The sequence below is a fragment of the Myodes glareolus genome, chromosome 22 (genome assembly GCF_982192425.1).
Source record: "Myodes glareolus chromosome 22, mMyoGla1.1, whole genome shotgun sequence".
NCBI classification, from domain to species: Eukaryota; Metazoa; Chordata; class Mammalia; order Rodentia; family Cricetidae; genus Myodes; species Myodes glareolus.
In genome coordinates, this window is record NC_142047.1 from 22,856,679 (window position 1) to 22,869,344 (window position 12,666).

Sequence of the window (12,666 nt, forward strand, 5' to 3'; positions counted from 1 at the left end):
CAAATCGACATTGAAGTTAAGACCCTAAATATCCATTTTTTGTTTTCTTGTGTGTATGTGTATCCATTTGTATGCATGTGTGTGTGTGTGTGTGTGTGTGTGTGTGTGTGCTCATGTGTGAGTGTTCCTGTGACACGGTGTGCATGTGGAGGTCAGAGGACCCTCTCACTTGTTAATCCTTCCCTTCCCCTTGTTTGAGTTAGGGTCTTTTGTTTTTTGTTGCTAGACATGCCAAGTTAGAGGGCCCGCCTCCCAGGATTCTTCTATGTCTCCCTCCTATCTCACCACAGGGGTTATTTTAAAAGCAGAGGTTGGCAACCCAAGGAAAGTAGGCTGTTGCTGATAGAGAATTTCCTGACCTCCTAATTCTGTAATAATAAGTCTCTTCATAGATCTCAGTGTTTTTCTGGAAAGGAGAAACCCCCAGAATGGTCTTGAAGAGAAAATTACCTTGTTATCATAAGAATTCCAACATCTAAGTCGAGCGGTGGTGTGGTTGTGTGCGCCTCTGATCCCAGTACTTGGGAGGCTGTGAGTTCAAGGCCAGCCTGGTCTACAAGAGTTAATCCCAGGACAGAGAAACCTGTCTTGAAAAAAAAATCCAACATCCGTGGACTGGGTATGGAGGTGCACACATTTAATCTCACAATTTGGAAGACAGAGGAAGGCAGACCTCTGTGAACTGAGGCCAGCTTGGTCTGTCATTAAAGTTTTAGGCCATCCAGAGCTACATGCCCTGTCTCAAAAAAAAAGGAATAAATAAAGTTCAAACCTCCAAAAGTCTGCTGATATATCTTAGTTTGAGCTCACCTGGCACTCACCCAGATGTCGATGAAGAATCTTCTGTTCCACCCTTAGGTAAATCATTTCTGAGAATGTTATCCATGGTTTTTATGAACATTCTCAGTCTTGGGAGGGTAAGGATAGGTGGCTCTAGACTCGGGGATAGTCAAACAACCATGAGACTTCCTGGTAATATCTAAGACAAGTGAGATGAGTTGGTCATGTGACCTTAGATTCTACCCAGGAGGCCTTGCCATTTGTCTCACTGGAAGACTTCAAATAAGTCTTAAGTTCTTCAAGATTAGATTTTCTTCTTTTTATTTTGTTTTGTATTGTTTTGTTGAGACAGGGTCTCTCTACATAGCCCTGGCTATCCTGGAACTCAATATATAGACCAGGTTGGCCTTGAACTCATAGAGATACCTCTGCCTTGGGATTTATGTACTCACAGGTCTGCCCCACCATGCTCAGCTCAACTTGAGTGTCTTTTAAAGCATTCATCCAAACAGATTATTGAGTTCCTCTGTTTGCACTATGGCCTGAATGGCGCTCCTTTTCTTCTGTTGTTTTGATGCACACCATTTTCACTTTTACTACATTTTCTTCTAAAAAATAGTCTCAGTTCACCCCCAACAATTCTGTAAAAGACAAAAGAGAATAAGAAATTAACGTTAGGGGAGTTTCCCTCACTGGCAGGATCTCAGAAAGAAGGGATGCTTCACGGTCATTGGGCAAATAGACAGGTGGTCTAGTTCCCTGGCTTGTTGCCTGAGGCACCTTGCATAAACTCCTTAAATTCTGATGTTATTCAGCCTCCCAGTATCTCTTATGTCACCTACCTGAGTTCTGGTCTCACTTGATCTTGTCCAAACAGTTTTAGTGTTTCCTGGATAACACAAAGTCACAACCACAAAGTGGGCACTGCTACAACAAGACACTGACGGGACTTTAAAGACGGAATAACTGGCTGGTAGATGACGAGCCTGAAAGTGGGGAATAACACTGCACACTAAAGGGGCTGACAGTATTGATCTGCCTGCTAGGCCTGTTGGGAGGATGAGCTCACTGGCAATCGCAGAGCTCTTCCCCTGAAGGAACATAAATGATAGCACATTTGAGATTCACCTCGCCCCCTTTGGGATGACTCTTCTTGGAGTGGGTTAAATGGCCGTCTGGATGTCATAGCAACCATGATCAGCCTGGTGGAGTCTTCACTCCTGGATTCCATGTGAGGTTCTATATTTTTAACTCAGTCATAAAGCAGATGTGTCTTTCTTTAAAAACAAAAGTCCAGCGAGAGAGCTTTTGGCTTTTGGGTTACTGTAAGGAAAGAGGAACACAGAGAAACTTCTAAACGCTTTCAAAGACTTCAGTTACATCCAGCATTTTTATCTGTAACTCCAGAAAGCATGGAAAAAAATGTCACCCTAACACAATTAAAGATGGCCAATAGCAACTCAGCCTCGTGGGGGCTGCAGAGAGGCAACCCAGGAGGTACAGATTTTGTGGTTCTGACTTAGCATTTGCTTCAACACCATTGAAAAAAAAAGAAAGAAAGAAAAAAATCAGCTCCCTCTCACCCTCTTATCTAGGCAGCCCACAAGGAAGGGTTTCATGGGTTGTTTACATACTGTCATTGTTACTACTGTTCTCGGTGCTGTCTTGCCAGTGTTCTGATGTTTGTGTGGGCATCGTGTGCTCGCCGAGCAAGCCGTTCTGATTTCTGCCAGTATTTGTGCTGAGCCATGCACTCTCTCTCAAGTCACTCATGGAAAACAAACAAACGAATGAAATGATTTATTCAGGGTCACACAGCTTGAAAGTGGCAGCAGAGAGTGTCCCGTGCCTCTGACAGCAAGCCCACACCTCTATCTAATCTGTCATTCTGCCCTCCATGTTGACATCCAGGCACAAGTCCTTATGTCCTATTTCCTGCGTTTTATTTTCTCTGCGCTCTAACCAGCTAAGCTAAGCATGCACTTAGCCATAGAAAACGCTGGAGGAAGGCTGTGGTGGAGCAGAGGGTTCTTCTGCTGGTGCCCAAGACAACACAGCCTTGCCGGTGTCCTGAGAATACCTCTAGGGACACGTAAGAATCTTTTGACAGAAAAATGAAGCTCACCTTGGTATTCTAAATGCTTGCATTTCGCTCCCAGCCCTCAATCCCGTCCTCCTCGAGGCATTTGAAAGAGAAAGATTTAAAATTGCTTGGAAATTGAAGCAAGATTGCCTGGTTATTGATTCAAATTCTGCCAGATCTGACTCAGAGCTGTCTCCCTTGTTACTGCCACCAGCTCTGATGGCAAAAGAGGGATTTTGAGGATTTGGCTTGTAATCAAATGACCCAAGAATCCTTCCTGCTTCCCCACTCCATCACAGGGAAATTTAATATTTTTCATTCCAGCTGAGCTCTCACTGCCAGGATGGTAATTGGGATTTCAATTGGTCCCCCTGCAGTCAAGAATTTTGCTTAACATAATATTTGAGTTATTTGCTCTTGTGTCTTAACAGAAAACAGTAAACAACATTTGAGCAGCCACAGGATAATGAGGTGGGCTTATCCAGCTCCGAGGCAGAAAAGCACAATGATAGTAGCCCGGGAATCACTGCTACTGAGGTTGTGATAGGGATGATGCTGTAGCATAGAAATCATGCACTTTGCGTCAGCTTCCCCATAGAAAAAAGAACCTGGGTTTGTGGCATCTTACAAAAAAAAAAAAAAAAAAAGATACTAGGTAGACAATAAGATATTAGTAATAGCAGCCTGCTTGTGTGCTAAAGGGTTTGAGAAATAATCATCCAGACCTGAATCTACCTATTTTTTAGGCTTTCTTTAACAAATTTTCTCTGCTTGGTTTCTATGGAAACTGGAGACTGCATAAGAGCTAGATATACTCAGTAGTCTTTCCAAGCAGATGTGACCATTTCACATTTCTCTAAGTGATGTCATATTTTAACCACTACGACCAAAAGAAAAAAGTCTATGCACAATCCTCTCTGAACCATTGATGAGGAAGGTCAGTGTTGACACTTGCTGTGGTCTGGAACAATATTAAGCACACACCTTAGCTCGGTCCTCCTTTTAGATTCGTTATCTTTAATAATTATTCAGGGGACTTCCAGGAAAAAAGAAACCTCTTTATGTCTTTCCAATATAGAGTACTGAACACAGGGGCACAGTTGTGTGTGTGACCAAAATGCTGAGAGCTGCAGCTGTGAGGCAACTCCAAGACTAGCACACCACAAAGATGACATCAACCTAAGGCTAGAGGGCCAATGAGCAAAGATAAAGCCTAGTGTCCAAAAGCTGGAACCAACCAAAATCAGTCACAACTGTCATGAAGACGTCACACAGGAATTAAGACCATGGAAGGGGGCTACTTCGTAGGTACTGATGGAGACTCCAGCCAGTACATCTCCTATCCCAGTCTTAACCAGGCCTGTCCCTACTTGGCTTATGAGATCAAGCATGCTTAGGATGGTATGGGCACAGACCTGGCCTTTCCTTTCTGCTGCTCTCCAACCTTCTGTCAAGACTTCCTATTGGCTAACCCCACATAAAGGTCAGGTGACGAGAGACCCTGAGAAATAAACTCTCCCAAGAGAACAGAAAAATGCAGAGAAGGACCTAAAGACAAACCAGCAACTGACTCACAGACTTACCACACTTATTTCATAGTTGAGAAACCGAGAGCACAAAGATGATTTTCAAAAAAAAAAAAAAACCAGCAAAGTAAGCAAGCATGCCATTAGCCACTTTATGCTATCTCTCTGAAGAAGGCTATTTCTTCATGGCATTCCTACATTGTGTGCCCTTCACATAAATAAGCGCAGTTAAACACCAGTTGGAAGAGACTGAAATCTGAAAGCTACCCATTGGTGGGGTTCTAGACATTTATGTGTAGTTACAATTCCAAATGATTCATCCTGATGAATCCAGTTATAAAGGTATGAAAAGGACCACTGGGTTACTAGTAACACAGATTTGGGAGTTTGGAGAACCCTCACCTCCTACCTCATGTGCTGGAGAACTGGACTGTAATTCTAATGAGTTAGATTGCTATAAGCAATGATAGGAGGGGAAGAGTAAACATGCCCAGTTTCTATTTTCTCTTCTCATGTTTGACCATCTGCTGCTGCTAAACTAGTAAGGGAAACACATCAGAAAAGAGCTAAGGTTTCTATGAACTTCATTCTTTCCCTGAAATGGGGTGGGGGAACTCGTTGGCCTGGGGACACCTTGTCAAAGTATGAAGAGAAATGTTCCATCTGATAGGTAGGTTTGACTTCTATTGAAGTCATTAATATTTTCAGACAGCATATAAAGATTTGAAAATAAAGATTTTTGTTACCACCAATGGAGGAAACATTTTCAGATAAATGGCTTCTCTTCTTTTCCCTTTCAGTTCTTAACAGGAGGAAGTCCTATTTGGTAAGGTCAGTCCTATCTACATTAGAAGATGGATATACAAGTGTCTTAGATAGGGTTTCTATTGCTGCTATGATGAAACACCGTGACCAAAAGCAAACAGGGGAAGAAAGGGCTTACACTTCCACACTGTAGTCCATCACTGAAGGAAGCCAGGACAGGAACTCAAACAGGGAAGAACCTATTCGAGAAGCAGGAGCTAATGCAAAGGCCGTGGAGGAGTGCAGCTTCCTGGCTTGCTCTTTTTCATTACAGATATGTATAAGAATGGCCACTAATAACCAAGCAACATATCCAATACGTGGCTGTCTGGAAATCTCTGCTGAAGTTGTTAATCTAAAACTCTTCACTTTAGCCTCAGGCGAATTTCTTTAATAAAGGCAGAAAGCAGCCACAGTCTTTGCCAGAATATCACAAGAATCGTCTCCAGGTCTCTGAAACTAAATCACTCTCAGTACCACTGTCTTCCATGCTTCTACTGGTATGGTCCATTAAACCTGCTTAAAGCATTCAACTGCTTTCCTAATCCAAAGTCCACATTCTTCCAAACAAAAGTTTCAGGCCTAACAGAGCAATACCTGGTACCAACTTTTAACTTAGGGTTTCTATTGCTTGAAGAGACACCATGACCATGGCAACTCTTAGAGGGGACATTGCAATGAGCTGTTGGTCTGGTCAAAGCTCTGGCCTCTGGCACAACCTCATCAATGAACTCTCACCGAAAATCCTCTTGGATGTGCTGCTGTTGACCTAAGTCATGGAAATCCTGTGGCTATCACATGTTCCAGAAGGTCATAGATGGGGTAGATGTTAGGGTGAGTCAACCCCCAGGGCTAGGATGTGGGCGTGGGTAGTAGCTGAGCTGGTTAGTCCAGGCCACTGGGACCGCCCTACCTCAGGTTAGGGACAGAACCAGTTCTCCCATGCCACCAGAGCCAGATCTCCCATGCCTGTGGTGAGATTTCTCCCTAGTGCAGGGACCAGTTCTCCCAGCTTTCCTGCTGTAGGTTCCAGTGAGGGGCAAAGCCAGTGAAGGGTGGAGCCAGCTCAGCACAACCCTTGGATTTCAACAGGCATGGTTCCAGTGGGCCCCTGTGGTAACGCAGACTATGGACATCAACAAAGACACCAATTGCATAGGATCATGGACTGAGACATGGCCCTCAGCAGCAGCTACAACCTGGATGACATCATGGTCCTGGGTGACAGTTTAGGCCATTTATATCGGCATGATCCTAGTGGCAGCACAGCCATCAGACACCAACACAGCCACAGACTGTGGCCTAGATCCTGGGCATCTGTGTGGCCTATGGTGACAACATGAGCCACAGACATCAACATAACCCCAGCAGCAGTAGGACCATGGACATGACTCTTGGCAGCAGCCCAGGCCTGGATGTTACCATGGCCACTCAGATAGGCATGGTCTAGTGGCAGTGTGACCCTCAGACACCAACACGACCCCAGGTGGTAGCCCAGACCCCTGGCATTGGCATGACCTTAGATGGTAACAGGAGACACAGACACCATCACAGATCCTTGCTGCAGTAGGGTCACAGACCCAGATATGGCCTTCCACTGCACCCTCAGCCCAGACATCACCATGGTACCTTGTGGCAGCACAGGCCACTCATCTATAGCTCTGCCTGGAGCATGACCCTCAGATGCCAACATGGTCTCAGGCGCTGGCACAGACCCCAGGTCTTTGCATGGCCTTTGGTGGTAGCAGGAGCCATGGATATCAACAGTGGCTGCAGTAGGGCCACAGACACAGAAACAACCCTATGCTACTGCCCACATCTGGGCATCACCACAGCCCTGGGTGGAAGCACAGGCCAATCAGATCAGGACAGCCCTGTCAGTAGCATGGCTCTCGAACTCCATCATGGACTCAGGTGACAAACCAGACCCTGGGTTTCTGCATGGCCTTCAGTAGTTACTGAAGTCATGGATATCAACACAAAACCTAGCTACTATAGAGCCATGGAAAGTTCTACATCTTGACCCGTAGGCAACAGACAGTAAGAGACCCTTGGCCTGGCTTGAGCACTTGAAACCTCAAAGCCCAGCTCCAGTGACACACTTCCTCCAACAAGGCCACACTTCCTAATAATGCCACTTCCTATGAGTCTATGGGGGCTTTTTTCACATTCAAACCACCACAACAAAGATGGTCTGTCTTCCTTCACAAGCGATCCAAAGTTAATAATCGATGAAGGGGGATCCCACTGAAACCCAAAAACTGTTCATAAAAAAAGGTTTACTTTTCTTGAAGTTATGGGGCAGTTTGAACCAACAACCTAACTCTGATCTCAGAAAGCAAGTAGCCCCTGGGAACTGAGGTAGGCAGCATGCAATCCTCCCTGCCACTCCTGCACCTGCAATGTTTGCCAGAACCACTAGAACCGAAAGTAGCTTTGTTAAAAACAGGAATGGATATTTAAGGATGAAGAAGCCTTAAGATCTGTTCTCTCACCATTGATGCAAAACACATTTTAGGACCAGAGTACCTGTAGCTCTTTTCCAAATGATTGACTAATGGGAGAGAAAGCCCACAACCTCTATATACCCCCCACTTCCTTCATGGCTAGGTTCAGTTGTGCAGATCCTGATATGGATGAAGTACTAGTTATGAGTGCCAACTTAAGAATGGAGGTTCTTATTCATTCAGAAAGACAAAGGAGACCGTGGTGCAAATTTTCAAAGCTGACAAATGCCACCCTTTATAGGGCCTACAGAGTAATGTTCTTGCTAATAACCTGCCTGATGTCCCTGCATAATGCATTTCCCTCCTTTTTTATGCTTCCAATCATTCCTTCACATGGCAATAGTTTTGTAATTTTTTTCTATTAATAATCAGGAAAACAAAAAAAAATACAAAGCCAGCCCCATCCCTATATCTAGCTTAGCTAGACAAATTTACTTTTTTATTTTTGACATAGGTCAGAAAAAAAGTTTCCTTCAGCATTACAACTAGTTATTTATAGTGAGGTATCCATTTTTAGGGCTGTGGTCTAATATGGAAAACCCTCTCAAGAGTCTCTTTTCCACGTGAGCTAAGAGAGTTCAGAGTACTCGGATTTTCTTGTGATGTGATTAATTTCAATTCATTCTGAGAGAACAGTACCCATTACTTGCTGATGTCCTTGTTTCTTTACACTGGACGACTTAGCCCAGAGGACTATGGGAACTTCCCTAGATGCCACAAGTATGCCCATTATACCCAACCTGATGCATTTTCCATTCAGCTTCTGCTTAGAAGTACAGGGAATATGCAATGGTCACTGCACAGCCATACAATAGAAATCAAATTGAAAAGAGAGGAAAGTTGGCATGAAAAGAGATGGTGGACCTCAGACTTTAGCGAAAATATTTTTCTTTGGCAGTGTTCACAAAACACGAGACCATGTAAGCTGCTGGAGCCCCTTTCAGGTCCCTTAGTGGGGAGTTATACCAGTGAGGGAGCCTGGAACTTAGACCTAAGCTTTCTTAGTTTTGTGATTCATTTGCCTCTGAGTTCATCATTGGCACAATTGCTATTGTTACAGTATTATTATTATTATTATTATTATTATTTTATTTTTATTATTACTGTAACTTCAAGATATACATAGAACTTGGAACACAACAGACTGTGAGTTGATTCTGTGTCTCAGCATCTTGATCACCACCTGATTTGCAGAAGGCTTCCTAGGAAGTGGGCTTCATGCTGGTTTTGGAGACTATTACATTACTTTAAACACTTAGCTGTGTCTAGTTTTTAACTGGTCAAGGTATAGAGCTACAAGTTTCCAGGACACAGAAATCAAGGTGATTCAGAGGATATTTGATAAATCCATATTTGCTACTATGATCAGACTAGAAGGAAAAGATTTTGATAATTCAGATTATGGTCAAGTCTATTTGGTTATTGAAAGTTTAAAAGTAGCAGAGAGATTTTCCTGATTTTGTTCTGGTTTATGGTTTGTTTAAAAAATAAAAAAGAATTACAAATCTATTTATTTAGGGGATTTTAGTTTCTGGCCATGTTGGTAAAGTGACCTTTCTACCCACATCAAACTATCCTACAGAAGAACGCTTTCTGGGTAGATACACAACATGAAAGTTAAAATGTTTCTTCCCCAGGCTAGTGAAAAACAGAACTCTCTTTCTTCTCTCATGAGAAGCTGGCTGATCTTAACCCAAAGAATTGGTACAAAGAAATAGTACCATGGAGGGAAGTCTAGATTTTCTTATAACAAATTCTAATGGAAGAAATATCTGAGACAGGGGACAGGTTACTGCTACAGGTTGCATGCAAGGCTCCCAGAAGTCAGACATGCTGCCAAAGCGTTGGTCTCTCCCCCTCCACACACACACCTGCCCTGAGTCATCAGCCAGCATTGATCCTCTGCCCTCACCTAGCCCTGAGCAGACATTCACAAAGACACCTCCAATCTTGGTATAGAAGAAACACAAGACCTTGACTGAATTCTGTCCATGGTGACAGTGGCAAGTATCTCAGGTTCCCATGTCCACAGCCTACCTGCCTTCCCTGGTCTGAACCTACTGTGGAAACCAGTGTCTCGGGCTGAGGATGGGAAAGTCTGTGTACCATGAAGACACAGCTGTGAAAAGCCTTCCTCCGCCCTCAGCACGACAGCGGAGAGCTGATGACAAGATGGCCTGGCTGGAGAGCATGAGAAATGGGCTTCTCAGAGCCTCCCCACTACACTATACAAGCCAAACCTTGTGCTGCTAACGGGCTTCTCCCTGCAAGCGAAGCCTCAAATCTGCATGCTTTGCTTCCACTCTGGAGACAGAAGTCCACCTCTTTACCCATCTACAACAATCCATCGGGATTTTCCAGACCTCACCGGCAGGGCCATTTCTTCTTCACGACTTTCCACTTGTTATCAAGAAATGAATTACTTTTTACAGTGACTCATAGTCAGTCTGTCCTTGTCCACCCTGCTGGTTTCTGTTTCCATCAAATCTACGCTCTGGAAACACTTACTGGATAAGATAGGTAATGTTCATTGCCAGTTGACTAGATTTGAAATCACGTGGGAGACACACCTCTGCCTGTGCCACTGACTCTCCAGAGGGCTGTGACAGTGCAGGGGAGATTCATCCTGAAAGTGAGGGGCACCATCCATGAGCTTGGGTCCTGGACTAACTAAAAGGGGGGAAGCAGGAAGCTAGCCTCAGAGTTCATCTCGCTCTGTTTCTTGACAGAGGACACACGTGACCAGCTATGTCATGCTCCTGCTACCATGTTCCCCACCATGATGGACTACAACTTCGAACCTGGAGCTATCCATCTCCATCTTTCCAATCCCCTTATTTTGTCAGGTGTTTGGTCACAACAATGAGGAAAGTGATCAATACGATAGATAAATGAACAAATGGCACTTTGGGATCTGGGGAGAAATCCACAGGTACAGCTCTGTGGAAAGTGTATAGAGAGCTGGGGAGCTTGGAGGGGATCTCAGGATGCAGAATCACCTGAGCAGAGGAATCCTTAACAAGACGGGGCTGTAAGCACATAGTTACATCTAATAATGCCTGGGTACTCCCGATTAGTAGCCAGGACCCTATGGCTCACAAGTAAGTGGCAACTTTGTTTGAGAAAGAAGGAACTGTTTGTTGGCTTTATTGGGCACAAACGACACTTAATTGACTCACATAACGAAGGAAAAAGATTCCAGAAACCAAACCCCAGAATGGGAAATGAAACCCACTAAGGAGCCAGAAAGCCTTCCTCTCTTCTCTATTTGTTCTCCTTCTCTCCCCAGGTACCCATAGATAATCTCAGATATGTCCATTCTCTCTCACACTCGCTCTCTTTCCTCTTTCCACCTCATTTTCACTGTGTCTATTTTAATATCATTCTATTTTACATCAGAGAATTCTTCTCCATATATCAGAGAAAATAGCTCCTAGCAACTCTAGACAAATGCTTAATGTTTTAGAACTAAGAAAAACTAGCGTTATGCCTCCAACTGAGAGATTCAACGAGAAGCACCCAATTAAGCTTTGATGATATGCACTTCCCTGTGAAGACTCATTGTGCCCAGGGATGTCACACAAGTCTTGGCCCAACTGTGTGAAGAAGGAATCCAGACATCATCCCTGACCGGTCTGCCAAGGCAACATGAGTGTTTGAAACAAGACCTTTGGCAGCTTGCCACACCAGAAAAAAACAAGGGCAACGGGGAAAGGTCTTGCTAGGGGGATCTTGGAAATAACTCTAGGTACTACATCAGCATGGGATAGGGGCACAGGGAAGTCCTCTGACAATCTCTGGGCTTCTGTCTCCTAGGTCTGGCCTGTTGTGTTCAACAGCTCATCTGAATCTTTACTGCTGACCTGAGAGTTGAGCCTCAGATAGCAGCCCCACACTCTGTGGGTGTTGGCTGTAGGCCCTTGGGACTTCAAGCATCACTGTGATGAGAGGAAGTACCCTCTTCCCTGGTCTGTCTGGCTCAGTTGATTGAATCCGAGGACCTGATTTTGATTCTTGCCTCGGTGTCTGATTTATAAAGTGATGTGCTAATAATCACTGCTACGCTCTTAGAGGTTGTGCAAATCATAGATAAGGATTGTGAAATGGCACAGTGCAAACTGTAAAGTGCCAGGCAAACTGGATTTGCTATTTTGAAGTTCACCTGCCTTCCTTTCAAGGCTCTCATAGCCTCTTCAGTCTAATTAAGAATAAAGTTGTGCTTTCTAGTTATCTGCCAAAACTAATTGCTGCTTTTTCTAAAACTGTTATATATATATATATATATATATATATATATATATATATATATATAGTTTCCAAAGTTACACAGTCGAGCAGACAAATATATGATTAAACCGAGTCTCCTAGTCACCAAGAAAATGTGAGATATTTCATTCGATTATGTGCTAATGAAAGCATCTTACACATTATTGGTGCCCATCGCTACTCCTCAGTCACAGGAGATAATGAGACACAGTTCACACAGCAATATCGGAAGGGCATCTCAGGCTTCATTCATTCCTGAAGATCTACCTGCATTTATTCTTCAAATCTTTTATTCCCCCCAAGGTAAACCAAGGTGAAAACTCATGAATATTCTCTTTGGGGGGGGGATGAGGGGAATACCCTCACACCTGCAACTCAGTCACCAGCTTGGAATCCACACCACTTCCCAGGCGATCAACATAATAACAAAGACAAGGAGCAGTCCCTCCTGAGCCTTTTGTTAGGTGGCTAGAGGTGTCTGGCAGGATAGCAGCTGCCCTTGGAAACTAAGCACAGCCAGAGAACCTGACTGCAAATATCTCGTGTGAAATACTGGCCTACATGTACCTCTCATTTTCTCTATTGGACCTTTGGCAGATGTACACAGAGAGTCTCACTTTGTAGCCTTGGCTTGCTTTAAAGTTCTCATCTTCCTGCCCCTGGCTCTAGGGGCTGGGACTGCAGGTGTACTCCACCACAC

General features: G+C 44.1%; 1 long non-coding RNA gene across 1 annotated transcript in view; it reads right to left on the minus strand.

Annotated features, from left to right (window-relative positions):
• Window positions 1-714: 714 nt before the first annotated feature.
• Window positions 715-12,666, minus strand: part of LOC146890248 (uncharacterized) — a 116,506-nt gene continuing 104,554 nt past the window's right edge. Inside the window, exon 3 of the long non-coding RNA XR_014999138.2 lies at window positions 715-1,421. This is a non-coding gene — a long non-coding RNA (uncharacterized LOC146890248). The remainder of the gene's footprint in view (window positions 1,422-12,666) is intronic.